At 39.9% G+C, this 18,905-nt stretch overlaps 1 long non-coding RNA gene across 1 annotated transcript in view; it reads left to right on the top strand.

Annotated features, from left to right (window-relative positions):
* Positions 1–1,217: 1,217 nt before the first annotated feature.
* Positions 1,218–18,905, top strand: part of LOC118562893 — a 40,860-nt gene continuing 23,172 nt past the window's right edge. The window contains exons 1-3 of the long non-coding RNA XR_004930866.1: positions 1,218–1,236; positions 4,498–4,548; positions 4,680–4,699. This is a non-coding gene — a long non-coding RNA (uncharacterized LOC118562893). The remainder of the gene's footprint in view (positions 1,237–4,497; positions 4,549–4,679; positions 4,700–18,905) is intronic.

Raw genomic sequence — 18,905 nt, 5'->3', positions numbered from 1 at the left:
ACAAATAAGGGCCTTATTTGAAAAAAAATAACAAGTTGGCATGTAGGGCGTGTCTAATGGTTGCAAAAACTTGGTCATCTCCAGATGCTAATCTTTTATTTAGTTCTCCAAGAGTAAGCATTGACCCTCTTCTACTATCCTGCTCCTCGTCCAAGCGTGTTTGTCACAGTTCAGCTAATTTAAAATTTGTCAAAAGAAATGAGCCTCTGTGTAATGTCATTTTACGCCCAGTGAGATAAAAAGTCATGGAAGACTATTTGACAGTTCCCTGAAGTCAATGTAAAAAAAGAAAAAAAAGATTGTCCAACTCATTTTGCAGATTTTTAAAAAAGCTGATAATTATGATTATTCATTAAAATAAGATTAGTCCCAAGGGATGCAATGTGCAAAAATTAAAAGTTGTTTTGTTCCCTACATTTTAAAAGATGAATTTGTTTTAAGGCTTTTCACACATGTATAACAGGAGTGCCAGTGCCTGTGTCCAGAGCTGTAAGCGCTATATTTAACCAGGGCAGTCATGAGGGAGAGACGCAACTTCTCAGAGCCGTGTGACACATGTAACTCGGGTACCAAGAGTCGCACATCCCCAAGTTTTTTCAGGCCTGTCTTCTGGGCTTTATTGTCATGAAGCTGTGAAGTTGCAGGTCTAAAAGGTTCCCCTGGGGCAGAGGGGAACCTGAGTCACAGCCAGACACACCGACACAGACAAGAGCCGTCACGGTCCTGTTTTAGAACTGGCAATCTAACAAGATGCTGTGAAACTGTTACACTTGATTATTTATTCACTAAAGACACATGTCTTGGCTAAGGGAAGCGAATTGACAGTAGTTCTTTTTAAACTTACTTTCTCAACTTCTCTTTGCTTCTCCTTCTACTCATTTTTCATACCATTACGTCTAAATTTCTTGTTTTATCTGTGTCACATGCTTGTCCAACTGGTTGAGAGGCCATGGAAGTGGGACCCAAACGGCAGTCGAAAAACAAGGCAAGAAGTGACATCTGTGGAAGCTTGTTATTTTTTTATTTTATTTTGTAGCCAACAGTGTAACCAAACTGAACCACCAACACCCGAAAATGAACAACAAATGGCTTACATTGAAATGAACCTACATTGGGAAGATGGCCCCTCTTTAATCCACATCTTAGCTTGAACCAAACCCGGAACCAATAAATTGGGTGCAAACCCCTGGGGACTGTTTAGTCTGTGCACCTGCTGGGAGATGGAAAATGGTGGAGGTAAGTCTTTAGCACTTTGAATCGTCTTGCTATATAAATAAACTTGCCTTGCCTTGTCTTTACCAGAAAACAATGAATTTTACTTACAACATTTGCTTGACTGTCATGCATTTAAATTCTGTCTTTAGAAATGCTAAACAAGAACTTAACACCTGTTGGCTTTGTTGTATTTCAAATGATGTTATTCATACTTTAAATGCCAAGATGAGGCCTTTCAACTCCAGGTGAAGACACGCCTAGAAACCAAACACAAATTTCAACCAAACAAAATAAAGTAACTGAAAAAGACAATCGATGTGCTGTTTAACTCTTTCATTTATATGCATTTTCACAATCAATAATATGCAATCTGACCGCATCATAGGCTCATTGTAACAATCTGCTGTTCACTGTCTCACTATGACTCTTTTCCATCTAATTCTTTTCCCGACCCATCCATGTATTCTGCCTTTCTTTGAAATGTTATGATTCACAGGCTGTGATCTCTGTGAGCTGTCTCCTTTAAGTCTATGTGTCTCTAAAGTACGACCGCAGAATGGTGCATCACTTCTATTCTATGTAATTTCCTGGGCTTTATTAGGTGCATTTACTCATCCTACAATGGTGAAAACTGTTCTGTTCTGTCGAGTTCAGAGACTCTGTCATGGAAATCATTATCTGGTATGGGAGCGGGCCAACATCAGCCTTCAAAGATTCTCGCCTGATAAGACAAAGGCAAAATAAGAACTTTGTAGAACTCCTTGGATTTTAAAACCATAATATAATAAAAGTGAGTAAGAGATGTAGGGTATTACAACAAGGTGGTAGGAGCATGAAGGCATGGGCCAATCCATCATGGAGTGATTTTCCATTGGAATGAATAATTAACGTTTTAAAGGTGGTTTCAGACCAGCTAAATTTAAGAAAGAAATTAAGACACATTATAATAAAGTATCGGAAATCCTGTCAGACAACAAACGTTCTTCAGTATAATTCTCCATAAAATCTAATCCTATTTAAATACCTCCCTTATATTGCATTTGCACCATGCTACATATCAGACAAGCTCAATTACTCTCCTATTCTTACTTATGCTCATGTTCACTCTTGCCCTGTCAATAAAAAGGGTCCAATAAATCACTTAGCTGTCCCTGCGGGTTTTGGGGTATTGGTGTTGGAATGAGTTGCCCTACCAACGCAGCTGAGTAGACGTGAAAACCCAAAGCCCCCTCAACAAAACGGAAAATAAAAAAAAGCAAAAACCCTTTCCGACCCTGACTTTAGAAAACCAACATGGTGAAAATTACATTTTGGTTAAGAGGGCTAATAAATCTCAGCCAAACGTTGCAGCAGAAGTGGAATAAGGGGGCCCTCCATGGTGGCTACAACTTCAGTGATGTGGATGAAGGAAAGGAGGAAGCTGTGTAGGAGGAGGGTGGTGTTTGCTCCATGTAGATGAGGTGCACAACAAGTCAGATAGACGATACAAAGTCATAAAAGTGATGTGCATGGAAGATGTCGAGATTTGTATTCAGATGAGAGCTGTCTACGATTTCAGTACGATTTTGGAGGTTCAGTTTAGGGAAGATGAATTCACCTCTTGTGAAGAGACGCAATTGCAGCTTTAATTTTTACTCTTGAGAAATACCTCAATAACAGTCTGGGTGTAAACACCATCTTATGGCTTATTATGAGTTGCTGCGGTGTGTCCACATGGCCGTTGCTTGTTAGTTTTCCAGTTCTGGGGCCTGTTTGACAGGTACAACCTCTGTACTGCCATCAGAGACTCATTAAAACACACATCCACAAATCTGTCAGCAATCACTGCACTCAGAAACATTCGGTGCCACTCACAAATTAGTGGCAAAAAAAAAGGCTGTGTTTACCATGTTAGCTTTTCATTTCTCAGCACATCCCCACAAAAATAAATAGTGGTTGGAACCTTGTTTGATACGGCGGCGTTCATATTTATTTTGCCATTTAAATGTTACAAAAATGTAGGCTTTGGGAGACATGATAATGGAATCCAGATTTGGGCTTTATTTAATTTGTAGCTCTGCAGAGAGTCATTTTATTTTAGATTATAGCCCTGCATAAGCTGTGCTCTCTGTGTCTCTCGGGGTTACATTGAGTAACAGTGTTGAGTCTCAGTCATCTGGATGTGCTTTGCTGTCGTCAACAGAGCGCACTTCTTATCTGCATCATTCCCAACCTACAACCTCATGATCATGTGGTTTATCCACTTTTCTCAATCACAAAAAAACAGTTAAGTGCATACAACTGTGGGGAAGTCATTTAAAGTTCCCCTGTAAATTTTGCGTACTACTGCTGGCACAGTGAGACATGCATCCATGCAAACTCACAAATATTTTGGTTGTCTACTAAATGACAGCTAGTGGTTTTATTGACATTGGTAATCTTGGATCACTAGGATACCATAGGTAAAATGCACTGGGGGGACTTGGGTTGCGTTTGCAAAACAATTGCGATATATACCATTTACAAGCAATATACAACAGTTATTATTTCTATTGGATCAACAAGAAACTACTCAAGGTAAAGCGCCAAATATTTCCAGGACTTTCAGAATAAACTTAAGTTGACAGAAATGAACCAGCAAGTGCTACTGGTTACTTATTTCAATAAAGTATACATCTTATTTATCTTTAAAGTCACAATTTGGATCTGGGAATGCCATCAAACCCAACTTCACCATGCTCTAGAGCCAAATGAAAAGTGGACTATGCTAATTGATGTGTACAGTTAATAAACAGTTATTTCTTTGCATTTTAGATATTCAAACATATTCACTGAAAGAGGTTGTATAGTGCTAAGGGTATGAAGGATTCAATGAACACGAAATATCAGAAACGCAAATAAACGTTTCATTATTGCAGCTAGCACCATGTTTTTCACATATTGCCGTCTTTTTGGATATTTTTGTGGTCGCTGAGAAACCTTTGACTATCTCCCTTTGAATTTTTACTTAACACCACACACACACCCACACACACACACACACACACACACACACACACACACACCTCCATACCGACCACCTATCCCACTTGCAAACGAAGACATTTTGATTTAAAATGGTTAACAAACATTAAAGACAAAAACGTCAAAGCTGGTTCTGTTTGTGCTTCCATTTGGGAGTGATTGCCTAACAGGTTTTACTGCCTTGATTGTTATTCTATGGATATGGCAATCATTTGCAAAGGTAAGAGACATTTTCTTTCCATTTTTTTTTTTTTTTACTTTTTGTTTTTATTTTCACAGTGGCCAGCTTACCATTCTCTTAAATACAACCGTTGGGCACTATTATCTAAGGTAAATTCAGCCTAAACGTAAGCAATTTATTCCTCTTCCTGTAAAAGCCTAGTAATGTCTCTTCATTACTAGGTTGGTTGCCATGAGTAAAAACCAAAGGCATTCATTGTAAGTGTACTTTTGTCTTGTAGGTCATGATGGCCCATAACTGGTAAGAACATATTGTTGCTAATTCTGTGGAAACATTGTTTCTTCCATACCAAACAACTTTCCCATGCAAGAAAACCCCACCCAACACCAGGTGCTGCTAGGTCTAAAATGTTTTTGTGACTCATAAACTAATTACAGTGATTGCTCCGTCAGTGTAGGAGAGTCATAACATAAGAGAAAAAGATGCACACGTCTCATAAATCAAACATTCGACAATGGCAGAAACAAAGTTGTACTGTTTGTCATTTCAAGATATACGCAATTATCAGATACGATCTGGCTTAGTCAGCTTTGAATGAATGATTTAAGGTTTTTACTAATAATGGGTTTGCATTCAAATGTGTTCTTTCTGTATATAAGAAAAAAGTTACATTATTTTACAATAAATAACCTGAAGCCTAAATATATAAATACGTGAATAAAACATAAAGATGTATGCTTACATGTTTTTCTAGGTCAAACAATGAACCCAAATTCCTAGCATTTCTCTAGAATTGATGTTGCACAACTGTAACGTTGGCTGTTGCACAGACAATTAAATGCGTTTAAATGGGTCAGTGTGCTTATTACAGCTGGTTCCTACTTATATGAGAACCAGTAAAGTAAAAAAAAAAATTTAATAAAAAACAAACATAAAATCATAACTGGTCTAGTCACGGTAGAATTTCAGTTGGAAAAGAAAAAAAAAAAGAGACAAAAGTTGTTTCTATTAACATCCATATGATAGTGAAGTGAATTTGAAAGTAAGTTCCCAGAAGGTCAGTTGATGCCTTAATATGAAAAATAAAAATAAGATTGAAATATCAATGCAAAAGTTATGTAACTCATTGTGACACGCTTAAACACTGTAAATTTCACATCCTTGTTCCTATCACACACACGCTATTCAAACTTTGAGTGCATTAAATGAAATACACATACATCAAAGAGCCGATGACACCTACTCCAATTCCACAAACTCAACTTAGTTTCCTTGTAGTTAGACCTTAATTACATTCATTTCAACAGGCCAACATACTTTGCACGATAGGAAACATTCTGACAGCAGCGTATTAGGTTTCAGCATTTTTTAAATTCAACTGTAGGTAGTTGTTACCTAAATACAGTTTGATGCTGGCTTGGTGTTTCATCAAGGATGAGAAATTATGTATTTATTTTGTGGACTTAGTTAAGCAATAATGTTGAATATCAACACCATAAAGATGACAAAACCTCAAGATAGTCTTCTGTATTTTGACACTTGCATGCAATAAAGATTCTTTCCAACTACACAGGAGCTGAACTGAATCTGAGAGGGAATCGTTCTGAATTAGTATCCTATTCCTATGAATGCCTAGCAGGGTTAATACAACTACAGGTATCTGAGTGCTGCATGACTGTGTTTTCCATTACCTCATTGTCCTACTGATAATAAGTAACTTTATACGATACCCAACGGTTGACATCCAATCTTTGCTTATTTAATTTGAAACAAATTCTTTTGCCCTTTTTGTTGTTGTTTGAGTCCACTGATTAAGTCTAACTTTCGTACCTTAATTGTTAATAAGTCGGCAACCCTCAGGAACACTCCAGGCATGTAGAAAGGATGTTAAATTATTTATCAGATTCTTCTGTCATTTGACTTCAAAAATATTTTACTACAACAAAAAGGTTTGAGATTAATGATCTTGTTGTGAGGAATACAGTAACCAGTACGGATTAAAGCAGATCAAGTTACAACAATCAAAGTGAGCATACACATACAGTTGAGCTAAATTATTCATACCCTTGGCAGAATTAGGGTTAAATTCATACTTTGGTTTTACTAATATCTTTGTTCTCACTGGAAGTAATAATGACGTTTTGGTGGGGCCCATTCAGAGTCTTGACTTTAATCCAATAGACAATCTTTAGAGAGTTCTAAAATTCTACCGACAGCTTTCTTTAGGAAAGTTTTGCCTGTGATAATGTCTGTTTTGACTCAAATAATAAACACTTCCCTTTTTTCAGGTGTATTCCTCCTAAGAACAGCAATTATTATCAAACCACTGTTGAAAAAGAACAATTTGGACAAACTACTATTGCACAACTACAGGCCCATCTCAAACTTCCCTTTTATAAGTAAGATTATTGAAAAAGCTGTGTTTCAACTATGAAATACCTTCTTAACAATGACCAGCCGCTTTGACGTTTTCACCACAGTACAGAGACCGCCCTTGTCAAGGTATTCAGTGACATCTATATAAATGCAGATTGTAGAAGAACCACAGTGCTGGTATTACTGGACCTCAGTGCATCAGTTCATATCGTAGATCACTCCATTCTGTTAGAGCGCCTGGAAAACTGGGTCACCTTTTCTAGTACAGCATTGACTGGTTTAAATTCTACTTAAAGGGCAGGATTTTTTTGAGTGTCAATAGGTAACGTTACATCAGAGACCACATAAATCACATGCGGGGTTCCCCAAGGGTCCATCTTGGGTCACATCCTATACAATATCTGCATGCTCCCTCTAGCTCAGATCATAAAAAACAACATCAGTTAATGTAATCTACGCAGATGACACACCACTCTACATCACCATGGCACCAGGTGCATTACTGTGCCAAAAAAGGTTTTCCTCCCCCGTTGAATACAAACAAAACTGAAGTAATACATTTTGGACCAATGGAAGAGCGATCAAGAGTTAGCACACAGCTTCAGCTGTTTCAGCTAGTAACCACTAAACATGCCTGAAATCTGGGTGTAGTGATGACTCAGACCTCAAGGCAAAGCAAGTTTATTTGTATAGCACATTTCAATAACAAGACAATTCAAAGTGCTTTACAAGAACAAAACATAAGAAAAGAAAATATTACAGAGAAAAGCACAGTGCAGTGGAATGGTAGCTGCAGGTTAAGATATAAGACAAATTGGACTGGAAACTTCAACATTAATATTCAAAGGCAACTCTAAACAAATAGGGTTTTTACCTTGATTTAAAGGAACAGCGGTTTTCAGCACTTTTACAGTCTTCTGGGAGTTTGTTCCAGATAAGTGGAACATAAAAACTAAGTGCTCCACTTATTTCAAAAGCATCTAAAGACAATTACAAAGTCAGCCATCTATCACCTGAAGGACATGTCCAGGATTAAAGAACTAATGTCTAAACAGGATCTCAAAAAACTAATCCATGTGTTTATCTTTATTAGAATTGATTACTTCAACCATGTCTTCACAGGTCTGCCAAAAATCGATCAGACAGCTGCAGTTGATCCAGAACGCTGCAGCCTGCATCCTCACTAACACTAAGGAAGTAGAGCACATCACCCCAGTTCTAAAGTCCTTACACTAGCTCCCTGTATCTCAGAGAATAGACTTTAAAATAATTCTGTTAGTCTATAAATCACTGAATGGCTTAGCACCAAAATACATCCTACTCTGCATACACAGGACCAGAACCAAACATGGAAAAACAACATTTAGTTCTTATGCTCTACTTATCTGGAACAAACTCCCAGAAGACTTCAAAAGTGCTGAAACCCTGAGTTCCTTTAAATCAAGGTTACAAACCTATTTGCTTAAAGTTGCCTTTAAATGTTACTTTTCAATTTGATATGTTCTAGTTTACTGAAATGTCAATAGATTGTTTGTAGTTCAACTTATCTTGACCCACTACAATGTGATGGCGATGTTACCTTCCAACCTCAAAGACTTGTAGCACCCAAGATAAAATGAATGGTCAGCAATTATAAGGAGGGGTTTTTCATTTTTCAAATGTCAATAAAGAAATAGGAGGTAGTAAAGGTGTCAGGTCATTTTCAAATAAAGATTTTGTGTATATATCTATATATATGTATGTATATATATATATATATATATATATATATATATAGATAGATAGATAGATAGATAGATAGATAGATAGATGGATGGATAGATAGAGAGGGAGAGAGGGAAAGAGAGATTTCTTTAAAATTGTTTCATCTTCGAGAGTTGCCTGTCTTATTACTTGTCAGAAACAAACTTCTTGCTAAAGGCAGAGGTATGAATAAATGTAACTATACATAATCAATGTTTTTATCAAAATTAATTAAGCAGCATATCTACAGCCAGATGTCTCTGCTTTCAGTTCAATACCAGGTTAATAAAGATTCATTTAACAACAGATATCATACCACCCCCCCCCCCCCCCCCCAAACTCTGTATGGAGTTATATGTACAACACAAGGGCGTCCTGGAATCAAACAGTGTGCTCACCTAAACCTTAATGCTAAATGTAAGTCTGAAGATATGAAGGCAGGTTGGCAGATGACAGCCACGCTGTTGCCTCTGTCTACAGTTAGAAATGTCAGACCATCCAACAGAAGCGTATAGCAGAGGATGGTGTTCAAGGCTTACAGAAATTGTAATGCATAAACTGTATCCAGGTCTAAAAGGTCTACACATTCTGAAAAGGGGCAGAATATGCAAGGGTAGAGCAAATGCAGAATCAATTGATTTCCTTCCCAACATACAGTTGCTGCAATTTGCAGCACGTGGGCATGGAATAGTGTATTATGATCTTGTCGAGAGGCGTTACATGGTTATTTTGATCATTATTTTTTGAAGATTAGATTAAAAAAATTTCTCTTTTTATTTCATTTTTTTCATCCATTCTGAGTCTTCTCTATATATCTTGAGGACTCTGACAATTCAACAGTGGAATATGCCGTAGATGACTTGTATTTGGTGTGTACTGCTCTGTTGATACTTCTTTTTCAGCACATTAAAATGGTTAACTTGGTGAATGGGAAAATGAAAAGTTGTATTGGGGGAAAATTGCAGACGCAGTTGATCCCAAAGGATCCGAAAGCAGAGGCCCTGGAATTAGATTAAAGAGCCTTCTGAGGAACACCTGTCTGTCACTGACGGATCCCCTCCTACTAGGTCCCAGATGGATTTTGGGTGTAGTGGGCCTTATTAGAACTTCCTCCTTCATCCTCCCCATTAACACTAATGTTTTCTTTTTCTGGCTTTCTGTGTTGACCTCCTTCCGCAGTATTCCCTTTCCATGCGTAACAGGAATTCTTTTAGGGGACTGGATGGTGCTGGAAAAGGGAAAAAAAAAAAAAAAAAAAAGGTTTAGTTTGGATGGCCAGCTGTGTGCCAGCAGAGCACAGAGCACCGTGGAGAATGGCCCATTATCTTCCACACACTCTCTCCTTCATTCACACCCCAAACCCAGACCCTGCGAAATTAGGCAGACAGATTCTGCTAAAACCATCACTCATCCTCAAACATGCACGTGGTCGACTCCGGCACACACCAACCCACACACACACACACACACACACACATACACACGATTGCTTATTTCAGATGCTGTGTGAGGAGTTATTTTCCCCTCACTCCCCTTGTCTTTGCGCACACCAACAGGGGACCCTAGAGCCTTCATGCCATGTGTCACTGCTTCTGACACACAGGACTAAGCAATTCATTAGAGCATGGGTCAAATCATCCCTACACGTAGTCTTATCTGTCTGCTCTCAGTCAGCCAGCCTATTGAACAGCGGCTGGACGCCTCTCGCCGGTGGTAGGATATGAGCAATTAGCAAGGAAGACCTTTTAGCACTGCCAGCTGATCTGCGGCCAGTTTTCTGCATACGCCTGTAATTCACTCTGACATTTCATCTCCTCCCTTGTCACAGTCTTTATTGTGTATTACCGCAACATAAACAATAACGATGAAGTAATAATCAAAAAACGGAGGCAATTTGATCGTTTTGTTTTTCCCCCCAGCGTCAATGTCCACCGGTTGAACCTGTGGGAGACAGCTGAGAAGTGAAGGTTCTTGTGCAAAGCGAAGCTCTCAGGAGAGCTAGCTCAGTCAGCTGAGGGAGGGGAGGGAGGGGGGGGGGGGTCTTCCCAAGTCAGCCCAGGGGAAATGGATGACAGTTACACTACCCTTCGGCCAATTAACTGTCATTCTAGCTGTTGGTTTAACTTGCTGACCTTACCTCTACCCTGTTGTTTGTCTTATCATTTCCGGAATAGAGGGCCTCATCTGTGTATGCAAAGCAGAGCGCTGACCTTCAGGGAATGGGAGCAAAGGTCACAGTTCATCCACTGTATTTCTTTGCGTCGCAGCAAATACGCCAAGAAAGCCTTCTGGGAATTTCAGGGGTGCAGAGAAAATCGGGTCCTGTGGGATCGAAAGAGAGCTTTCTGTTATTACTTCCAATTACTTCCCAATCTCCCGCTCTATCTACCTGTAAAATGACATTAGATATGCCTGTTCTCATGCTCCTTTACACATGAAGGCTGTGCTTCTCCGTGATGAGGCCCGTGGGAATTCAAGGTCCATTTTGCTTGCCCTTAGAGTTATCAAGTAGGCTGAATTCAGCCACAATCTAAGGGAGCAAAGTTAATTTCTTTAAAAAAATTGCAAGGATTTTTGTCTCGGACAGGACGCGCTGACATCAGTGGGAGGGAACTGTTTGCAGCTCCCACATTTGTCTGTGGCCAGGCGTGGGCTTGAGGGTGATGTATGAATAAGGGTACAGTTCTAGTGAGCGCCGCTGTCTTAGCATGACAAAAGAAGGGGTGGGTGGCACTCGTCCCTCTGCAAAGGGAGACAGTGACACAGCGCCCACCCTTCTCTGCCTATCAGAGTGCCACTTCATTGTGACCAGTCGCCACGAAAGGACAAAAACCCCGAGAGCCGACACAGCTGGAGATGGAGGGGAGCATTCATACTTGATGCTTGGCTTGTTCAGACACTTTTCTGTGCTGTGTCTCACAAAAGCCCACTTCCCGTTTCCCATCCTGTCTGTGACAGGAGATGGATAGACAGCTTTACCTTATATTAGCTTTAGCTGTTCCTGGAACACAGGAGGAGGTTCTGATTCTCACCTAGAGTTGTCACATTTTCTTCCTTGAATTTCCGTTTTTGTTGAGCGACTATCAAGCAAATAGACTTACTACAGTTAGGCTGTGCATTTTCAGATTCTAACCCTAATGTCTGTGTTGAATTCGAGTTCAATGCTGTTCTTTTATACCACTAGTGACCTATCACTTTCATACAACAGTTTGAGTCCACAATCTAAACTGTTCCAGTTACATTGGGAAAGTTATTGTTATCATCTTATTTAGATTATTTAACAACTCTGGTTTGTGATGATCTTTAATATCAAATTTGACATTTGTTGGAAGACTGAACTAAGAGAAATTTATTTCATAGGGAATAACATAATTTATAGACTGAAACGGGAAAGAACACACATGAGCTAATTATTCCTACACTTTTTGGTCACTTTGACATAAACAGCAGCACAGAAATATACAGAATCATGAATGATCAAACCTAACTTTTATGTTAATTTAATGTGTATTTTTCTGAATTCAGATGCTTAACAGACACATATATTACAAATATTTTTCTTGACTTGAATCTTTAGCAATGCATTTGGCCACAATTTGTTTCATTTGAAACTACTTCTGAATACAGTTTGAAAATAGATTCTTGTATAATTTGTACACTGTGTGCAGTATTTAGTAATTACTAATTTATACATATCCATAAGTATAATATTAATATTAACATGCAATTTGATGAAGATATATTTTTGAACCATTTATAATTATTTGTTCTCTAGCATTCAAACTAGTATAGTGTAAGTCTTATATTGACTACCTCATACTTCAGTACCATAAATACTGCAGGTGTAAGTAGTATAATATGTAATAATTAGTAATGTTTTCTGTCCCAAAATGTCCTACTTTTTATGTTTTGTTTTTTTTGTGCCGTAAGGGGTTACTTTTTATTGGCAACAGTAAAAAGTATTGCTATTTTTTTATTATCTTGTTGCTAAATGTTCCAAATCTATGCTATCCTTTTGTGTTGATTTATTGACGGTACTCAGAAACGGTTGCGCACCTTACCCGCACAATTTGATATAATTTCATCACCAAAAAAAGTTAAATTGTACACATTACACATGAAATTGATGTAAAGGATAAAAAGATTTGAACCCGGGACAGAATCATGCAGTAGTCTTCAAGTAAGTTTCAATAAGTCAGCGTTACCACTATTTATCCGCACATTTTGAGATCTATATCTTTTTTTTTAATCAAAGAATGTTATTTTTTTTCAAATGTCATGTTTCACAAGCATTTTCATCAACATCCATAAAAAGTCAAAAAGTCAATAAAATGTAAATTATCTCATATCCACTGCATTTTTATCTTCAGCTAGCTGCTTTAACCGAGTTAGTCTGCTTAAAATCTTTCGCTGCAAAGTCTCTAGGTAGCTTGTCTCAAGTAGCTGAGTCAGATACGGAGAGGTGACTGGGAATTAACTTTAGCCCAGCAGCTTTCCTCCTGAATACATTCAGATTCATAATACAGAAAAGGCGCCAATCTTTCCTCGTGCCACTGCCGAATTATTGTCTTCCGCAGCCATTTTTTTTCTCTCTCTAAAGAAACACCAACAAAACAACCGTGTGCACTAGAGCTCACACATGCACATGTACACACACACATACGCGCTGATAGTATACGCTCCCTCATCTCTCATTTGCATGGCAATGCCATTGTCTGGCTGTGAGGTGTCACACTGGAATGGCTGACAATGTTTCTTACAAGTTTATCTAAGCACAAAGAAAGTTGAGAAGAATCTTCTTTTTCTACCTCCCCCCTTTCCTGGCTTTAGTGTGTATTCTTATAAACTCCCCGTGGAGTACGAGGAAGCAAGTCACTCAGCCTCATCCTGCATGATAGACTGGTAAATCTATTATTTATACCCCTAGTAAAGCCTGTGGTAAACACTTTGTCTAAACATATAGTTACTGTTTTAGCACCGTGTCTTTCTTAGTCCTTCTTCAATATATTTCCCAGCCTCCGTCTTTTTCCTTCACCTTTTCTTCTTTTTTTTTTAATTTTTAATATAAAATGTGTTTATTTTTACTGAATTTGTTATAAATTACCATGACCAAATATACTCGTGCAGTCTTGGCAAGGCCTTCCTTGGAAACAGGATCCCTGCTCTCAATGGGACTAACTACATTAAATAAAAAAATACAAAGGTTGAGCTGCTTGTCAGTATTCATTAATAGTAGCGGATATTGGATTCAGAGCCGACACATTACTGTGGACTTTCAAGCGTGCTAGTTTGTGAGGACTATTGGGTGAACTGAAGACGATCAATAACAGGGTTTACAACTTAGACACTGGTAGGCATCATCATTACACAGCAAAGCCCTCTCACCTGCTGCTATCGACCTTCCTTTCAGGTTTACAAGTCTTGTCTGGTGATGTCATACACCATAGAACAGTGTGTGTGTGTGTGTGTGTGTGTCTGACTCGCAGCAGCAAAGCAAACAGAACCCGTCTGGGTCATGCAGTAAAGTGCTTGGATTCTGAATGGCTCTATGTGTGGTATCCATGTTTGAATAAATCTCTTGGTGTTGCTGGTGGCGAGGTTGCAAAATGCTGAAAGGTGATAAGTTGGAGCTGCTGCGTCCGGCGCTGGGAAAGTCTTCGCTGCTTCTGTGTTGTGCTGATAAGCGAACACAGTGTCGAGGTGGATAAACAGTTTCCTGAACAGGGTTTACTCCTTACCAAATAGCACATAAGTTCTCTGGTACAATGATTAGCCAGCAAGCTGCTTGAACACACAAACCTGGCACATGGCGTGTATATATATATATATATATATATATATATATATATATATATATATATATATATATATATATATATATATATATATATATATATCTTTGGCATTGAGCTCCAAGGTTGGTTAGGCTGGAAGGCCATGTTGACAATGCTCTAATCTTCTACAGGTTCTCTGCCAGATTCAAGTCAAAACGCTGGATTGGCCACTTTAATATTCAATATTAACATGTCTTCCCATCAGATAAACATTATGAGTAAAAGTAAAAATAACTCAAGATTACTTTAAACCTATATCTGCTAAGGGAATGGGTCATTTTGGGACTAACTACATATATCTAGTTACATAAATGTGTCATTTTGTGTCCATCTTTAAAACATCTTGAACAGATCATCAGAATCAATAGAAAGTTGGAAATGTGGCTAAATTATTCATCTGTAACAGATTCTTCCAATAATAATAAGAAGTATTAGTGTCATTATTCATTCTTTTTGGACAAGTCATTAATGGAAACATATAACAAGTAGAAGAAGGTGGGGGATTCATAAATCAGAGAAAACAAATCGATTGTGCAGCAGTTTTCAAATATTTAAGTATTTCAATATTGATTGCAGTAATCTGTCTGTCCGTCCGTCTGTCCATCCGTATACGTACGATGATTTGTTACTTTCTACATCAAGTTCCAACTGAGGCCCTGGATCCAGAGAAGTAGCCATTATTTGATTTCTGATAACGCAGTCATTAAAGATGTTCTGTGGTTCCCGAGCCCATTTCATTTAGCTGTAAACGGCTAACAGGGATCACATTCAATAAGGCTCCCACATTACCCGTGAGAGATGTTTTAAAGAGTTTCATATTGGCACAAAAGCGGGGGGGAAAAAAAAGAGTTCATAAAAAAGCCTGTATTATGTGACTCTCATAGAAAAGTGATGGATAAAGTCTATTGGAGGATGTGAAAAAGAACTCAAACTGAAGAGGATGTGAATGAAAGAGAGGGACCACTCCGGCGATCATCGTTAGACTTCCTGTGCAACGCCTCTCCAACCCCTCCATCATGCCTTCCTTTACATTACCATTATTAAAAAGGAGAGGACTCTTTTAATAAAGTCTATTAATCACACCGGGAGAGTCGGTCCATCGCTTCACCCTCTTGCGGGGGGTTCTAATCAATCAAGCCTGTTGGTAATGTATTCATGGAAGATGTAAGAAAGGACTTGTTTGACAGTGTTCCAAGGAGGAAGAATTTATTAAGTCCCCTTCAGGAGTCAGGCAATCCTGAGGGGCCATGAATGCACCCCCTCATTCACCCCACCCCTGTTCCCCTCCGCCTGAGACGGGGGAAGAAAAAAAAGGCCTTCATCACGTATGAAGTCTGTACAAATATTGGAAACGTTCAAAATATGTCCGCTCATTAACAGCGATGAGTGAAAGCCGGGCTATTGGCGTTTGTCAGATGTGCTCGGAGTGTAAAGACACTGTCGTACAAGGCCTCTGCTGTGTTGGCCGATGTCGGGACATCATTCTCCCGCTATCCTCTCAAAAGCTGGAGAAAATGTGTCTTATTAGTTCACACGAGGCGGCGAAATTCCGTGCTACACCGCTGACTAATGTACAAAGCTGAGAAAGCACGGCGCTGATGATTTTTTTTTTTTTTTCGCCGGGCCTCTGTCGGTGGCGTGTGAGCGGTGGAGAGGTTGTGGAGAGGGGACATGAGGCTGGTAAAAATCATGCAGCTGTTGGAGGCACTCACCCAGACTTTTCGAATTTGTTTATTTATTCATCGCTAATCTCCACAGTTAAAGTTTTATTTGCAAATTGAAAGATCCCCCCCCCCCTTAGAAATATCTACCAAAAACAAGGTTTCGTTTGCAGCGTCACAAAGTTCAGAACATATCCATGCGGGGCTGAGACGTGTTCTTACAGAGGAGGGGGCTGCCTTCGCTTTGTCCTGAGGAGGGCCTGAAATGAGGCTCTACTTGGCTTCAAAGCTGCATTTCCATAATTGCCCTGTAACTTGGGCCTGTATGAGAGATGTGAAAGGGGCTGAGAAAAGCACAATCTTTCAGCTGAGTGAACGGCAAAAAGCACCCCCCCCCCCCCCCCCCCCCCCTCCAACGCCCTCTCTCCCTCTGGCCTGTGGCCCCCTTGCTCACTTGTTGCCTTTCGGATGCAGTGAAAGAGTTCCTCTCCCTAACCTTCGTCAACAAAAGGCATGAAATCAGTGCCCCCCACCCGCCAACCCGCCCTCCCTCTCTCTCTCTCTCTCTCTCTCTCTCGCTTTGCCCCAGAGAATGTCACTCCTTCTGAGTCCTTTTGTCCTTTCTTCAACCTAAGGAAGCACAACAAGCCTGCTCACTATGCTCCCTGGCAGTTCTTTAACATGTTACCCCTGCACTTTCCCTTGGACTCTCAATAATGCATGCGGTATAAAACATGCAGGAGACATAGGACGTTTGGAAGGGCTAAAAACCGAGCTCCTGTCCCTCTCTCTCCAACAAGTTGCCGCGGCGTTGCAGTGGCCCACAGGCCTTTGCCGCCAGTGTGTGTGTTTGCTGTTTGGAACATGTGCTCTGGCTGTCAGGTAACACACACAGGCCCGGCGCTCACAAAAGGGGGCGCAGCGACTCTCCTGGCCTGGGCGAGCCACTCGGGTGGGGGGCGGGAACGACAGTGGCTCATAAAAGGATTAGCCCTGCGCACAAAGACAGCGGGCCACTTCTAACCCCAGCTAGGTCCACAAAAGGAGATGACATTTGTCTGTCTCGGTGGCAGGAGGGGGTGTGGCGGAACTGTGCGGGATCTTGGAGGGGGCCGTGGTTGAAGGGGGGAAAAACTGACAGAAGGGGTGGATGAGGTGAAAACACAAGTATGACCTCCTTTATGTGCAGCGGCTTCATCTTTCACGGGACACCTCTGGCCCCCTCCGAGGATCTGCTCCGGTGTTTATTTACTTCATGCTTTCTCTCCATTCACACGAGGTCCCTCTGACGGCTCCATTGGCACGGCCTCCTCCGCTTTGCCCGGCACTTCTGCCCACTGCTTTCTGGATCAATGACAGGCACATTAGATTTCCTTCCAAGGCATCAGCTTCCTTTGGATTTTCTCCTCCCGAGTAACTATTTAATTTAAATAATTGGAGTTCTGTCTCAGCGTGTTGAGGGGCAAAAGCGGGCAGAGGTCAACAGCACTCGAGACAGCACATGTAATGAGATTAGATGGGAAATGAAGCACGATTTGTTTTTGCTGCCAAATGTGTCCATATTTTCCCACCGTCTTGATAGCGCAAAGCTGTTAATTAATAAGTGTTTCGCTGCAAGACAGGAATTGGGGGACAAATCTGAATTTGAACTGAAATTTCATTCATTTAAACACAGCTTAATGCACCGGCCTCAGACATTGGTGGTCTTTGGCCTGGGTGATATGGCTCTCTGCTCAGAGTGGCATAGTCCAAGAGTTCCACAATACAATAAAATAAATAAATCAATCACCTAACCTAACTTTAGGATACAAATTTGCATTTTTTTGATTGCTTAATTACATTTGCAGTGGATGGAAAGTAAACAAACAAAAATACACAAATAAGTAAACGGGTTATCTGTCATTGGTGACTAGGTTTTTTATCGCTAATGTCCAGTTAATGGCAATAGGTGCACAACATCAGGCCAAATATTAGTGTAACGGCATGGATGGTTAGTGAGGCTGAAAATGGGATCGGATTTACCTGAGTGAAAGTAAAGTGCTCTTTGCTATTTTTTTTAAGGAGTCCAGACTGAATTTGCTCATACTGTTCGCGCTTGCTCAGGATGTGGGATTGATGCTAAGGTAACGGATGTGCGATTAGCTCTGCTTCCTTGGACAGAAAACCTTTGACCATTTTGCATTATGAACTGAATTACGACACCATTATGATGTACATAACTGCATTTAAATCTGTCTGTGTGACCAGACTGGATTGAGCCAATCAGATGTTCCTGGAATTGAATTGGAAGTTCATCTTGGAAGGTGCCCTGAGATGACATTTGTTGTGAATGGATTATTGATAAATAAACTAAAGTGAATTCAACTGAATCTCTCCTTTAAGCTCTTTAATATTTACAGGCTGGATTCCTCTGGCCTAAACATAGACTCTTTGGAACACAATCTGAGATTTATGAACCATTTATTCTGTGTCAAAATACAAGACAAAGGGGAAATTGTTATTGCTTGGAGACATGACAGCTTTAGAAGCGCAATGTATCGACTGATCGGGCCTGGACTGAAGCATCCTGCATTGTTTAATAATGTATGACGACGCGTTTTGCTCTATACGTAAAACCCATCAATACAGATAATTATATCTGTTTATTTGAATTATTTTCAGATTTTGATTATTTTGTTTCTCGAGGGAGTAGGTGTGTGTTTGGTTAAGCCTGGAGACATTAGGAGAAGAGGCAGGTCACCATGTGTGCTGGAACCGGCACCAGCCTCTGGATCCTGATCTAGAAGAATAAAAATCTACAATGCCATTTTATCACCTTTTCTTTCTGTTGTGATTCGATTACTGTTGGATTGCCGGGTGCCACGTTACACCCCTGCAAACTCCGAACACTTA

Source organism: Fundulus heteroclitus, chromosome 4 (assembly GCF_011125445.2).
Source record: "Fundulus heteroclitus isolate FHET01 chromosome 4, MU-UCD_Fhet_4.1, whole genome shotgun sequence".
In the NCBI taxonomy this organism is placed as follows: Eukaryota; Metazoa; Chordata; class Actinopteri; order Cyprinodontiformes; family Fundulidae; genus Fundulus; species Fundulus heteroclitus.
Note: the sequence above shows the minus strand (reverse complement) of the source record. Positions and strands in the feature narration are given on the sequence as shown.